This window comes from Euprymna scolopes, chromosome 27, assembly GCF_053919585.1.
Source record: "Euprymna scolopes isolate OS-2025 chromosome 27, ASM5391958v1, whole genome shotgun sequence".
In the NCBI taxonomy this organism is placed as follows: domain Eukaryota; kingdom Metazoa; phylum Mollusca; class Cephalopoda; order Sepiida; family Sepiolidae; genus Euprymna; species Euprymna scolopes.
This window is the reverse complement of record NC_136508.1, coordinates 3,186,324-3,202,936: the sequence shown is the minus strand read 5'-3', so window position 1 is coordinate 3,202,936 and position 16,613 is coordinate 3,186,324. Positions and strand designations below refer to the sequence as shown.

At 31.9% G+C, this 16,613-nt stretch overlaps 1 protein-coding gene across 1 annotated transcript in view; it reads left to right on the top strand.

Moving 5' to 3' along the window:
* LOC145248787 (kin of IRRE-like protein 1) overlaps positions 1-16,613 on the top strand; it is a 2,909,730-nt gene that overhangs the window by 44,954 nt on the left and 2,848,163 nt on the right. The gene's annotated exons all lie outside the window — the stretch shown is intronic.

Below are 16,613 nucleotides of genomic sequence, written 5' to 3'. Positions count from 1 at the left end.
AACTTTGTTCACTATTCTGTATTGATGCAGAGAATAAACTTTGTTCACTAATCTGTATTGATGGACAGAATTAACTTGGTTCACTAATCTGTATTAATGCAGAGAATAAACTTGGTTCACTATTCTGTATTGATGCAGAGAATAAACTTGGTTCACTAATCTGTATTGATGCAGAGAATAAACTTGGTTCACTATTCTGTATTGATGCAGAGAATAAACTTGGTTCACTTATCTGTATTTATGCAGAGAATTAACTTGGTTCACTAATCTGTATTGATGCAGAGAATAAACTTGGTTCACTATTATGTATTGATGCAGAGAATAAACTTTGTTCACTATTATGTATTGATGCAGAGAATAAACTTTGTTCACTAATCTGTATTGATGGACAGAATTAACTTGGTTCACTAATCTGTATTAATGCAGAGAATAAACTTGGTTCACTATTCTGGATTGATGCAGAGAATAAACTTTGTTCACTAATCTGTATTGATGCAGAGAATAAACTTGGTTCACTATTCTGTATTGATGCAGAGAATAAACTTGGTTCACTAATCTGTATTGATGCAGAGAATTAACTTGGTTCACTAATCTGTATTGATGCAGAGAATAAACTTGGTTCACTATTATGTATTGATGCAGAGAATAAACTTTGTTCACTATTCTGTATTGATGCAGAGAATAAACTTTGTTCACTAATCTGTATTGATGGACAGAATTAACTTGGTTCACTAATCTGTATTAATGCAGAGAATAAACTTGGTTCACTATTCTGTATTGATGCAGAGAATAAACTTGGTTCACTAATCTGTATTGATGCAGAGAATAAACTTGGTTCACTATTCTGTATTGATGCAGAGAATAAACTTGGTTCACTAATCTGTATTGATGCAGAGAATTAACTTGGTTCACTAATCTGTATTGATGCAGAGAATAAACTTGGTTCACTATTATGTATTGATGCAGAGAATAAACTTTGTTCACTATTCTGTATTGATGCAGAGAATAAACTTTGTTCACTAATCTGTATTGATGGACAGAATTAACTTGGTTCACTAATCTGTATTAATGCAGAGAATAAACTTGGTTCACTATTCTGTATTGATGCAGAGAATAAACTTGGTTCACTATTATGTATTGATGCAGAGAATAAACTTTGTTCACTATTCTGTATTGATGCAGAGAATAAACTTTGTTCACTATTCTGTATTGATGCAGAGAATAAACTTGGTTAAATAATCCGTATTGATGGACAGAATTAACTTGGTTCACTAATCTGTATTGATGGACAGAATTAACTTGGTTCACTAATCTGTATTGATGCAGAGAATAAACTTGGTTCACTATTATGTATTGATGCAGAGAATAAACTTGGTTCACTATTATGTATTGATGCAGAGAATAAACTTGGTTCACTATTATGTATTGATGCAGAGAATAAACTTGGTTAAATAATCCGTATTGATGAACAGAATTAACTTGGTTCACTAATCTGTATTGATGGACAGAATTAACTTGGTTCACTAATCTGTATTGATGGACAGAATTAACTTGGTTCACTAATCTGTATTGATGGACAGAATTAACTTGGTTCACTAATCTGTATTGATGGACAGAATTAACTTGGTTCACTAATCTGTATTGATGGACAGAATTAACTTGGTTCACTAATCTGTATTGATGGACAGAATTAACTTGGTTCACTAATCTGTATTGATGGACAGAATTAACTTGGTTCACTAATCTGTATTGATGCAGAGAATAAACTTGGTTCACTATTATGTATTGATGCAGAGAATAAACTTGGTTCACTATTCTGTATTGATGCAGAGAATAAACTTGGTTCACTATTATGTATTGATGCAGAGAATAAACTTTGTTCACTATTCTGTATTGATGCAGAGAATAAACTTGGTTAAATAATCCGTATTGATGGATTGAATTAACTTGGTTCACTAATCTGTATTGATGGACAGAATTAACTTGGTTCACTAATCTGTATTGATGCAGAGAATAAACTTGGTTCACTATTATGTATTGATGCAGAGAATAAACTTTGTTCACTATTATGTATTGATGCAGAGAATAAACTTTGTTCACTATTCTGTATTGATGCAGAGAATAAACTTGGTTAAATAATCCGTATTGATGAACAGAATTAACTTGGTTCACTAATCTGTATTGATGGACAGAATTAACTTGGTTCACTAATCTGTATTGATGCAGAGAATTAACTTGGTTCACTAATCTGTATTGATGCAGGGAATAAACTTGGTTCACTATTATGTATTGATGCAGAGAATAAACTTGGTTCACTATTATGTATTGATGCAGAGAATAAACTTGGTTAAATAATCCGTATTGATGAAGAGAATTAACTTGGTTCACTAATCTGTATTAATGGACTGAATTAACTTGGTTCACTATTCTGTATTGATGCAGAGAATTAACTTGGTTCACTAATCTGTATTGATGCAGAGAGCTTACTTGGTTCACTAATCTGTATTGATGGACAGAATTAACTTGGTTCACTTATCTGTATTGAGGCAGAGCATAAACTTGGTTCACTAATCTGTATTGATGGACAGAATTAACTTGGTTAACTAATCTGTATTGATGCAGAGAATAAACTTGGTTCACTATTCTGTATTGAGGCAGAGAATAAAGTTGGTTCAATAATCTGTATTGATGGACAGAATTAACTAGGTTCACTAATCTGTATTGATGCAGAGACTTAACTTAGTTCACTAATCTATATTGATGAAGAGAATTAACTTGGTTCACTAATCTGTATTGATGGACAGAATTAACTTGGTTCACTAATCTGTATTGATGCAGAGAATTAACTTGGTTCACTAATCTGTATTGATGCAGAGAATTAAGTTGGTTCACAATTTTGTATTGATGCAGAGAATTAGCTTGGTTCAATAATCTGTATTTATGGACAGAATTAACTTGGTTCACTAATCTGTATTGACGGACAGAATTAACTTGGGTCACTAATCTGTATTGATGCAGAGAATTAACTTGGTTCACTAATCTGTATTGATGCAGAGAATTAACTTGGTTCACTAGTATGTATTGATGCAGAGAATTAGCTTGGTTCAATAATCTGTATTGATGGACTGAATTAACTTGGTTCACTAATCTGTATTGATGCAGAGAATTAACTTGGTTCACTAATCTGTATTGATGCAGAGAATTAACTTGGTTCACTAATCTGTATTGAGTGACAGAATTAACTTTGTTCACTAATCTGTATTGATGCAGAGAATAAACTTGGTTCACTAATCAGTATTGATGATAAAACTAACTGGATTCACTAATCTGTATTGATGCAGAGAATTAAATTGGTTCACTAATCTGTATTGATGCAGAGAATAAACTTGGTTCAATAATCTGTATTGATGGACAGAATTAACTTGGTTCACTAATCTGTATTGATGCAGAGAATTAACTTGGTTAACTAATCTGTATTGATGGACAGAATTAACTTGGTTCACAAATCTGTATTGATGCAGAGAATTAACTTGGTTCACTAATCTGTATTGATGCAGAGAATTAACTTGGTTCACTAATCTGTATTGATGCAGAGAATAAACTTGGTTCACTATAATGTATTGATGCAGAGAATAAACTTTGTTCACTATTCTGTATTGATGCAGAGAATAAACTTGGTTAAATAATCCGTATTGATGAACAGAATTAACTTGTTTCACTAATCTGTATTGATGGACAGAATTAACTTGGTTCACTAATCTGTATTGATGCAGAGAATTAACTTGGTTCACTAATCTGTATTGATGCAGAGAATAAACTTGGTTCACTATTATGTATTGATGCAGAGAATTAACTTTGTTCACTATTATGTATTGATGCAGAGAATAAACTTTGTTCACTATTATGTATTGATGCAGAGAATAAAATTTGTTCACTAATCTGTATTGATGGACAGAATTAACTTGGTTCACTAATCTGTATTAATGCAGAGAATAAACTTGGTTCACTATTCTGTATTGATGCAGAGAATAAACTTGGTTCACTAATCTGTATTGATGCAGAGAATAAACTTGGTTCACTATTCTGTATTGATGCAGAGAATAAACTTTGTTCACTAATCTGTATTGATGCAGAGAATTAACTTGGTTCACTAATCTGTATTGATGCAGAGAATAAACTTGGTTCACTATTATGTATTGATGCAGAGAATAAACTTTGTTCACTATTCTGTATTGATGCAGAGAATAAACTTTGTTCACTAATCTGTATTGATGGACAGAATTAACTTGGTTCACTAATCTGTATTAATGCAGAGAATAAACTTGGTTCACTATTCTGTATTGATGCAGAGAATATACTTGGTTCACTAATCTGTATTGATGCAGAGAATAAACTTGGTTCACTATTCTGTATTGATGCAGAGAATAAACTTGGTTCACTAATCTGTATTGATGCAGAGAATTAACTTGGTTCACTAATCTGTATTGATGCAGAGAATAAACTTGGTTCACTATTATGTATTGATGCAGAGAATAAACTTTGTTCACTATTATGTATTGATGCAGAGAATAAACTTTGTTCACTAATCTGTATTGATGGACAGAATTAACTTGGTTCACTAATCTGTATTAATGCAGAGAATAAACTTGGTTCACTATTCTGGATTGATGCAGAGAATAAACTTTGTTCACTAATCTGTATTGATGCAGAGAATAAACTTGGTTCACTATTCTGTATTGATGCAGAGAATAAACTTGGTTCACTAATCTGTATTGATGCAGAGAATTAACTTGGTTCACTAATCTGTATTGATGCAGAGAATAAACTTGGTTCACTATTATGTATTGATGCAGAGAATAAACTTTGTTCACTATTCTGTATTGATGCAGAGAATAAACTTTGTTCACTAATCTGTATTGATGGACAGAATTAACTTGGTTCACTAATCTGTATTAATGCAGAGAATAAACTTGGTTCACTATTCTGTATTGATGCAGAGAATAAACTTGGTTCACTAATCTGTATTGATGCAGAGAATAAACTTGGTTCACTATTCTGTATTGATGCAGAGAATAAACTTGGTTCACTAATCTGTATTGATGCAGAGAATTAACTTGGTTCACTAATCTGTATTGATGCAGAGAATAAACTTGGTTCACTATTATGTATTGATGCAGAGAATAAACTTTGTTCACTATTCTGTATTGATGCAGAGAATAAACTTTGTTCACTAATCTGTATTGATGGACAGAATTAACTTGGTTCACTAATCTGTATTAATGCAGAGAATAAACTTGGTTCACTATTCTGTATTGATGCAGAGAATAAACTTGGTTCACTATTATGTATTGATGCAGAGAATAAACTTTGTTCGCTATTCTGTATTGATGCAGAGAATAAACTTTGTTCACTATTCTGTATTGATGCAGAGAATAAACTTGGTTACATAATCCGTATTGATGGACAGAATTAACTTGGTTCACTAATCTGTATTGATGGACAGAATTAACTTGGTTCACTAATCTGTATTGATGCAGAGAATAAACTTGGTTCACTATTATGTATTGATGCAGAGAATAAACTTGGTTCACTATTATGTATTGATGCAGAGAATAAACTTGGTTCACTATTATGTATTGATGCAGAGAATAAACTTGGTTAAATAATCCGTATTGATGAACAGAATTAACTTGGTTCACTAATCTGTATTGATGGACAGAATTAACTTGGTTCACTAATCTGTATTGATGGACAGAATTAACTTGGTTCACTAATCTGTATTGATGCAGAGAATAAACTTGGTTCACTATTCTGTATTGATGCAGAGAATAAACTTTGTTCACTAATCTGTATTGATGCAGAGAATTAACTTGGTTCACTAATCTGTATTGATGCAGAGAATAAACTTGGTTCACTATTATGTATTGATGCAGAGAATAAACTTTGTTCACTATTCTGTATTGATGCAGAGAATAAACTTTGTTCACTAATCTGTATTGATGGACAGAATTAACTTGGTTCACTAATCTGTATTAATGCAGAGAATAAACTTGGTTCACTATTCTGTATTGATGCAGAGAATAAACTTGGTTCACTAATCTGTATTGATGCAGAGAATAAACTTGGTTCACTATTCTGTATTGATGCAGAGAATAAACTTGGTTCACTAATCTGTATTGATGCAGAGAATTAACTTGGTTCACTAATCTGTATTGATGCAGAGAATAAACTTGGTTCACTATTATGTATTGATGCAGAGAATAAACTTTGTTCACTATTATGTATTGATGCAGAGAATAAACTTTGTTCACTAATCTGTATTGATGGACAGAATTAACTTGGTTCACTAATCTGTATTAATGCAGAGAATAAACTTGGTTCACTATTCTGGATTGATGCAGAGAATAAACTTTGTTCACTAATCTGTATTGATGCAGAGAATAAACTTGGTTCACTATTCTGTATTGATGCAGAGAATAAACTTGGTTCACTAATCTGTATTGATGCAGAGAATTAACTTGGTTCACTAATCTGTATTGATGCAGAGAATAAACTTGGTTCACTATTATGTATTGATGCAGAGAATAAACTTTGTTCACTATTCTGTATTGATGCAGAGAATAAACTTTGTTCACTAATCTGTATTGATGGACAGAATTAACTTGGTTCACTAATCTGTATTAATGCAGAGAATAAACTTGGTTCACTATTCTGTATTGATGCAGAGAATAAACTTGGTTCACTAATCTGTATTGATGCAGAGAATAAACTTGGTTCACTATTCTGTATTGATGCAGAGAATAAACTTGGTTCACTAATCTGTATTGATGCAGAGAATTAACTTGGTTCACTAATCTGTATTGATGCAGAGAATAAACTTGGTTCACTATTATGTATTGATGCAGAGAATAAACTTTGTTCACTATTCTGTATTGATGCAGAGAATAAACTTTGTTCACTAATCTGTATTGATGGACAGAATTAACTTGGTTCACTAATCTGTATTAATGCAGAGAATAAACTTGGTTCACTATTCTGTATTGATGCAGAGAATAAACTTGGTTCACTATTATGTATTGATGCAGAGAATAAACTTTGTTCACTATTCTGTATTGATGCAGAGAATAAACTTTGTTCACTATTCTGTATTGATGCAGAGAATAAACTTGGTTACATAATCCGTATTGATGGACAGAATTAACTTGGTTCACTAATCTGTATTGATGGACAGAATTAACTTGGTTCACTAATCTGTATTGATGCAGAGAATAAACTTGGTTCACTATTATGTATTGATGCAGAGAATAAACTTGGTTCACTATTATGTATTGATGCAGAGAATAAACTTGGTTCACTATTATGTATTGATGCAGAGAATAAACTTGGTTAAATAATCCGTATTGATGAACAGAATTAACTTGGTTCACTAATCTGTATTGATGGACAGAATTAACTTGGTTCACTAATCTGTATTGATGGACAGAATTAACTTGGTTCACTAATCTGTATTGATGGACAGAATTAACTTGGTTCACTAATCTGTATTGATGGACAGAATTAACTTGGTTCACTAATCTGTATTGATGGACAGAATTAACTTGGTTCACTAATCTGTATTGATGGACAGAATTAACTTGGTTCACTAATCTGTATTGATGGACAGAATTAACTTGGTTCACTAATCTGTATTGATGCAGAGAATAAACTTGGTTCACTATTATGTATTGATGCAGAGAATAAACTTGGTTCACTATTCTGTATTGATGCAGAGAATAAACTTGGTTCACTATTATGTATTGATGCAGAGAATAAACTTTGTTCACTATTCTGTATTGATGCAGAGAATAAACTTGGTTAAATAATCCGTATTGATGGATTGAATTAACTTGGTTCACTAATCTGTATTGATGGACAGAATTAACTTGGTTCACTAATCTGTATTGATGCAGAGAATAAACTTGGTTCACTATTATGTATTGATGCAGAGAATAAACTTTGTTCACTATTATGTATTGATGCAGAGAATAAACTTTGTTCACTATTCTGTATTGATGCAGAGAATAAACTTGGTTAAATAATCCGTATTGATGAACAGAATTAACTTGGTTCACTAATCTGTATTGATGGACAGAATTAACTTGGTTCACTAATCTGTATTGATGCAGAGAATTAACTTGGTTCACTAATCTGTATTGATGCAGGGAATAAACTTGGTTCACTATTATGTATTGATGCAGAGAATAAACTTGGTTCACTATTATGTATTTATGCAGAGAATAAACTTGGTTAAATAATCCGTATTTATGAACAGAATTAACTTGGTTCACTAATCTGTATTGATGGACAGAATTAACTTGGTTCACTAATCTGTATTGATGCAGAGAATTAACTTGGTTCACTAATCTGTATTGATGCAGGGAATAAACTTGGTTCACTATTATGTATTGATGCAGAGAATAAACTTGGTTCACTATTATGTATTGATGCAGAGAATAAACTTGGTTAAATAATCCGTATTGATGAACAGAATTAACTTGGTTCACTAATCTGTATTGATGGACAGAATTAACTTGGTTCACTAATCTGTATTGATGCAGAGAATTAACTTGGTTCACTAATCTGTATTGATGCAGAGAATAAACTTGGTTAAATAATCCGTATTGATGCAGAGAATAAACTTGGTTCACTATTATGTATTGATGCAGAGAATAAACTTTGTTCACTATTCTGTATTGATGCAGAGAATAAACTTGGTTAAATAATCCGTATTGATGAACAGAATTAACTTGGTTCACTAATCTGTATTGATGGACAGAATTAACTTGGTTCACTAATCTGTATTGATGCAGAGAATAAACTTGGTTCACTAATCTGTATTGATGCAGAGAATAAACTTGGTTAAATAATCCGTATTGATGCAGAGAATAAACTTGGTTCACTATTATGTATTGATGCAGAGAATAAACTTTGTTCACTATTCTGTATTGATGCAGAGAATAAACTTGGTTAAATAATCCGTATTGATGAACAGAATTAACTTGGTTCACTAATCTGTATTGATGGACAGAATTAACTTGGTTCACTAATCTGTATTGATGCAGAGAATTAACTTGGTTCACTAATCTGTATTGATGCAGAGAATAAACTTGGTTAAATAATCCGTATTGATGCAGAGAATAAACTTGGTTCACTATTATGTATTGATGCAGAGAATAAACTTTGTTCACTATTCTGTATTGATGCAGAGAATAAACTTGGTTAAATAATCCGTATTGATGAACAGAATTAACTTGGTTCACTAATCTGTATTGATGGACAGAATTAACTTGGTTCACTAATCTGTATTGATGCAGAGAATTAACTTGGTTCACTAATCTGTATTGATGCAGAGAATAAACTTGGTTAAATAATCCGTATTGATGAACAAAATTAACTTGGTTCACTAATCTGTATTGATGCAGAGAATAAACTTTGTTCACTATTCTGTATTGATGCAGAGAATAAACTTGGTTAAATAATCCGTATTTATGAACAAAATAAACTTGGTTCACTAATCTGTATTGATGGACAGAATTAACTTGGTTCACTAATCTGTATTGATGCAGAGAAGTAACTTGGTTCACTAATCTGTATTGATGCAGAGAAGTAACTTGGTTCACTAATCTTTATTGATGCAGAGAATAAACTTGGTTCACTATTATGTATTGATGCAGAGAATAAACTTTGTTCACTATTCTGTATTGATGCAGAGAATAAACTTGGTTCACTATTATGTATTGATGCAGAGAATAAACTTGGTTAAATAATCCGTATTGATGGACAGAATTAACTTGGTTCACTAATCTGTATTGATGGACAGAATTAACTTGGTTCACTAATCTGTATTGATGCAGAGAAGTAACTTGGTTCACTAATCTGTATTGATGCAGAGAATAAACTTGGTTCACTATTCTGTATTGATGCAGAGAATAAACTTGGTTCACTATTATGTATTGATGCAGAGAATAAACTTTGTTCACTATTCTGTATTGATGCAGAGAATAAACTTGGTTAAATAATCCGTATTGATGGACAGAATTAACTTGGTTCACTAATCTGTATTGATGGACAGAATTAACTTGGTTCACTAATCTGTATTGATGCAGAGAATAAACTTGGTTCACTATAATGTATTGATGCAGAGAATAAACTTTGTTCACTATTATGTATTGATGCAGAGAATAAACTTTGTTCACTATTCTGTATTGATGCAGAGAATAAACTTGGTTAAATAATCCGTATTGATGAACAGAATTAACTTGGTTCACTAATCTGTATTGATGGACAGAATTAACTTGGTTCACTAATCTGTATTGATGCAGAGAATTAACTTGGTTCAGTAATCTGTATTGATGCAGAGAATAAACTTGGTTCACTATTATGTATTGATGCAGAGAATAAACTTTGTTCACTATTATGTATTGATGCAGAGAATAAACTTTGTTCACTATTCTGTATTGATGCAGAGAATAAACTTGGTTAAATAATCCGTATTGATGAACAGAATTAACTTGGTTCACTAATCTGTATTGATGGACAGAATTAACTTGGTTCACTAATCTGTATTGATGCAGAGAATTAACTTGGTTCACTAATCTGTATTGATGCAGAGAATAAACTTGGTTAAATAATCCGTATTGATGCAGAGAATAAACTTGGTTCACTATTATGTATTGATGCAGAGAATAAACTTTGTTCACTATTCTGTATTGATGCAGAGAATAAACTTGGTTAAATAATCCGTATTGATGGACAGAATTAACTTGGTTCACTAATCTGTATTGATGGACAGAATTAACTTGGTTCACTAATCTGTATTGATGCAGAGAATAAACTTGGTTCACTATAATGTATTGATGCAGAGAATAAACTTTGTTCACTATTATGTATTGATGCAGTAAATAAACTTTGTTCACTATTCTGTATTGATGCAGAGAATAAACTTGGTTAAATAATCCGTATTGATGAACAGAATTAACTTGGTTCACTAATCTGTATTGATGGACAGAATTAACTTGGTTCACTAATCTGTATTGATGCAGAGAATTAACTTGGTTCACTAATCTGTATTGATGCAGAGAATAAACTTGGTTCACTATTATGTATTGATGCAGAGAATAAACTTTGTTCACTATTATGTATTGATGCAGAGAATAAACTTTGTTCACTATTCTGTATTGATGCAGAGAATAAACTTGGTTAAATAATCCGTATTGATGAACAGAATTAACTTGGTTCACTAATCTGTATTGACGGACAGAATTAACTTGGTTCACTAATCTGTATTGATGCAGAGAATTAACTTGGTTCACTAATCTGTATTGATGCAGACAATAAACTTGGTTAAATAATCCGTATTGATGAACAAAATGAACTTGGTTCACTAATCTGTATTGATGCAGAGAATTAACTTTGTTCACTATTCTGTATTGATGCAGAGAATAAACTTGGTTAAATAATCCGTATTGATGAACAAAATTAACTTGGTTCACTAATCTGTATTGATGGACAGAATTAACTTGGTTCACTAATCTGTATTGATGCAGAGAAGTAACTTGGTTCACTAATCTGTATTGATGCAGAGAATAAACTTGGTTCACTATTATGTATTGATGCAGAGAATAAACTTTGTTCACTATTCTGTATTGATGCAGAGAATAAACTTGGTTAAATAATCCGTATTGATGGACAGAATTAACTTGGTTCACTAATCTGTATTGATGGACAGAATTAACTTGGTTCACTAATCTGTATTGATGCAGAGAATTAACTTGGTTTAATAATCTGTATTGATGGACAGAATTAACTTGGTTCACTACTTTGTATTGATGCAGAGAATTAACTTGGTTCACTAATCTGTATTGATGCAGAGAATAAACTTGGTTCACTAATCTATATTGATGGACAGAATTAACTTGGTTCAATATTCTGTATTGATGCAGAGAATTAACTTGGTTCAATAATCTGTATTGATGCAGAGAATAAACTTGGTTCACTAATCTGTATCGATTATAAAATTAACTTGGTTCACTAACCTGTATTGATTGACAGAATTAACTTGGTTCACTAATCTGTATTGATGCAGAGAATTAACTTGGTTCACTAATCTGTATTGATGCAGAGAATTCACTTGGTTCACTAATCTGTATTGATGGACAGAATTAACTTGGTTCACTAATCTGTATTGATGCAGAGAATTAACTTGGTTCACTAATCTGTATTGATGCAGAGAATTAAGTTGGTTCACAATTTTGTATTGATGCAGAGAATTAGCTTGGTTCAATAATCTGTATTGATGGACAGAATTAACTTGGTTCACTAATCTGTATTTATGGACAAAATTAACTTGGTTCACTAATCTGTATTGATGCAGAGAATTAACTTGGTTCACTAATCTGTATTGATGCAGAGAATTAAGTTGGTTCACAATTCTGTATTGATGCAGAGAATTAGCTTGGTTCAATAATCTGTATTGATGGACTGAATTAACTTGGTTCACTAATCTGTATTGATGCAGAGAATTAACTTGGTTCACTAATCTCTATTGATGATAAAATTAACTGTATTCACTAATCTGTATTGATGCAGAGAATAAACTTTGTTCACTAATCCGTATTGATGCAGAGAGGTAACTTGGTTCACTTTTTGGTATTGATGGACAGAATTAACTTGGTTCACTAATCTGTATTGATGCAGAGAATAAACTTGGTTCACTAATCTATATTGATTATAAAATTAACTTGATTCACTAATCTGTATTGATGCAGAGAATTAACTTGCTTCACTAATCTGTACTGATGCAGAGAATAAACTTGGTTCAATAATCTGTATTGATTGACAGAATTAACTTAGTTCACTAATCTGTATTGATGCAGAGACTTAACTTGGTTCAATAATCTGTATTGATGGACAGAATTAACTTGGTTCACTACTTTGTATTGATGCAGAGAATTAACTTTGTTCACTAATCTGTATTGATGCAGAGAATAAACTTGGTTCACTAATCTATATTGATGGACAGAATTAACTTGGTTCACTATTCTGTATTGATGCAGAGAATTAACTTGGTTCAATAATCTGTATTGATGCAGAGAATAAACTTGGTTCACTAATCTGTATCGATTATAAAATTAACTTGGTTCACTAATCTGTATTGATTGACAGAATTAACTTGGTTCACTAATCTGTATTGATGCAGAGAATTAACTTGGTTCACTAATCTGTATTGATGCTGAGAATTAACTTGGTTCACTAATCTGTATTGATGGAGAGAATTAACTTGGTTCACTAATCTGTATTGATGCAGAGACTTACCTTGGTTCACTAATATGTATTGATGCAGAGAATTAACTTGGTTCACTAATCTGTATTGATGGACAGAATTAACTTGGTTCACTAATCTGTATTGATGCAGAGAATTAACTTGGTTCACTAATCTGTATTGATGCAGAGAATTACTTGGTTCACTAATCTGTATTGATGGACAGAATTAACTTGGTTCACTAATCTGTATTGATTGACAAAATTAACTTGTTTCACTAATCTGTATTGATGGACAGAATTAACTTTGTTCACTAGTCTGTATTGATGGACAGAATTACCTTGGTTAACTAATCTGTATTGATGCAGAGACTTAACTTAGTTCACTTATCTGTATTGATGCAGAGAATTAACTTGGTTCACTAATCTGTATTGATGGACAAAATTAACTTGGTTCACTAATCTGTATTGATGCAGGGAATTAACTTGGTTCACTAATCTGTATTGATGCAGAGAATTAAGTTGGTTCACAATTCTGTATTGATGGACAGAATTAACTTGGTTCACTAATCTGTATTGATGGACAAAATTAACTGTATTCACTAATCTGTATTGATGCAGAGAATTAACTTGGTTCACTAATCTGTATTGATGCAGAGAGTTTACTTGGTTCACTTATTGGTATTGATGGACAGAATTAACTTGGTTCACTAATCTGTATTGATGCAGAGAATAAACTTGGTTCACTAATCTGTATTGATGATAAAATTAACTTGATTCACTAATCTGTATTGATGCAGAGAATTAACTTACTTCACTAATCTGTACTGATGCAGAGAATAAACTTGGTTCAATAATCTGTATTGATTGACAGAATTAACTTGGTTCACTAATCTGTATTGATGCAGAGAATTAACTTGGTTCACTAATCTGTATGGATCTGTATTGATGCAACGAATTAACTTGGTTCACTATTCTGTATTGATGCAGAGAATAAACTTTGTTCACTATTCTGTATTGATGCAGAGAATAAACTTGGTTAAAAAATCCGTATTGAAGGACAGAATTTAATTGGTTCACTCATTTGTATTGATGGACAGAATTAACTTGGTTCACTAATCTGTATTGATGCAGAGAATTAACTTGGTTCAATAATCTGTATTGATGGACAGAATTAACTTGGTTCACTACTTTGTATTGATGTAGAGAATTAACTTGGTTCACTAATCTGTATTGATGCAGAGAATAAACTTGGTTCACTAATCTGTATTGATGGACAGAATTAACTTGGTCCACTATTCTGTATTGATGCAGAGAATTAACTTGGTTCAATAATCTGTATTGATGCAGAGAATAAACTTGGTTCACTAATCTGTATCGATGATAAAATTAACTTGGTTCACTAATCTGTATTGATTGACAGAATTAACTTGGTTCACTAATCTGTATTGATGCAGAGAATAAACTTGGTTCACTAATCTGTAGTGATGCAGAGAATTAACTTGGTTCTCTAATCTGTATTGATGGACAGAATTCACTTGGATCACTAATCTGTATTGATGCAGAGACTTAACTTGGTTCACTAATCTGTATTGATGCAGAGTATTAACTTGGTTCACTAATCTGTATTGATGGACAGACTTAACTTGGTTCACTAATCTGTATTGATGCAGAGAATTAACTTGGTTCACTAATCTGTATTGATGCAGAGAATTAACTTGGTTCACTATTCTGTATTGATGCAGAGAATTAACTTGGTTCAATAATCTGTATTGATGGACAGAATTAACTTGGTTCACTAATCTATATTGATGCAGAGAATTAACTTGGTTCACTAATCTGTATTGATGATAAAATTGACTTGGTTTACTAATCTGTATTGATGGACAGAATTAACTTGGTTCACTAATCTGTATTGATGCAGAGAATTAACTTGGTTCACTAATATGTATTGATGCAGTGAATTAACTTGGTTAACTAATCTGTATTGATGGACAGAATTAACTTGGTTCACTAATCTGTATTGATGCAGAGCCTTCACTTGGTTCACTAATCCATATTGATGCAGAGAATTAACTGGGTTCACTAATCTGTATTGATGGACAGAATTAACTTGGTTCACTAATCTGTATTGATGCAGAGAATAAACTTGGTTCACTTATCTGTATTGATGCAGAGAATTAACTTGGTTCACAATTCTGTATTGATGCAGAGAATTAACTTGGTTCAATAAGCTGTATTGATGCAGAGAATTAACTTGGTTCACTAATCTGTATTGATGATAAAATTAACTTGGTTCACTAATCTGTATTGATGGACAGAATTAACTTGGTTCACTAATCTGTATTGATGCAGAGAATTAACTTGGTTCATTAATCTGTATTGATGCAGAGAGTTAACTTGGTTCACTAATCTCTTTTGATGAACAGAATTCACTTGGTTCACTAATTTGTATTGATGCAGAGCCTTAACTTGGTTCACTAATCTGTATTGATGCAGAGAATTAACTTGGTTCACTAATCTGTATTGATGGACAGAATTAACTTGGTTCACAATTCTGTATTGATGCAGAGAATTAACTTGGTTCAATAATCTGTATTGATGGACAGAATTAACTTGGTGCACTAATCTGTATTGATGATAAAATTAACTTGGTTCACTAATCTGTATTGATGCACAGAATTAACACGGTTCACTAATGTCTATTTTTTGACAGATTTAACATGGTTCACTAATCTGTATTTATGGACAGAATTTAAATGGTTTCCTACTGTGTATTGATGGACAAAATTAACAGGTTCACTAATCTGTATTGATGCTTAGAATACACAAGATTCATTAATCTGTATTGATGGACCGCATTAACATGGTTCACTAATCTCTATTTATAGACAGAATTAACATTGTTAGCCAATCTGTACTGATGGACAGAAACTACATGGATCACTAATATGTGATGATGGACCCCATTAACATGGTTCACTACTCTGTATTGAGTGAAAGCATAAACATGGTTCTCTTATGTATTGATCGACAGAATTAACATGTTTTTCTAATCTGTATTGATGTACAGATGAAACAGGGTCCACTAATCTTTGATGATGAACAGAATTAACATGGTTCTCAAATCTGTATTGATGGGCAGAATTAACATGGTCCACAACTCTGTATTGATGGACAGAATTAACATTGTTCACTAATCTGTATTGATGGACAGAATTGACTTGTTTCACTAATCTCTATTGATAGAGAGAATTTACATGGTTCTCTGATCTGTGATGATGGACAGAATTCACATGGTGTAATAACGTGTA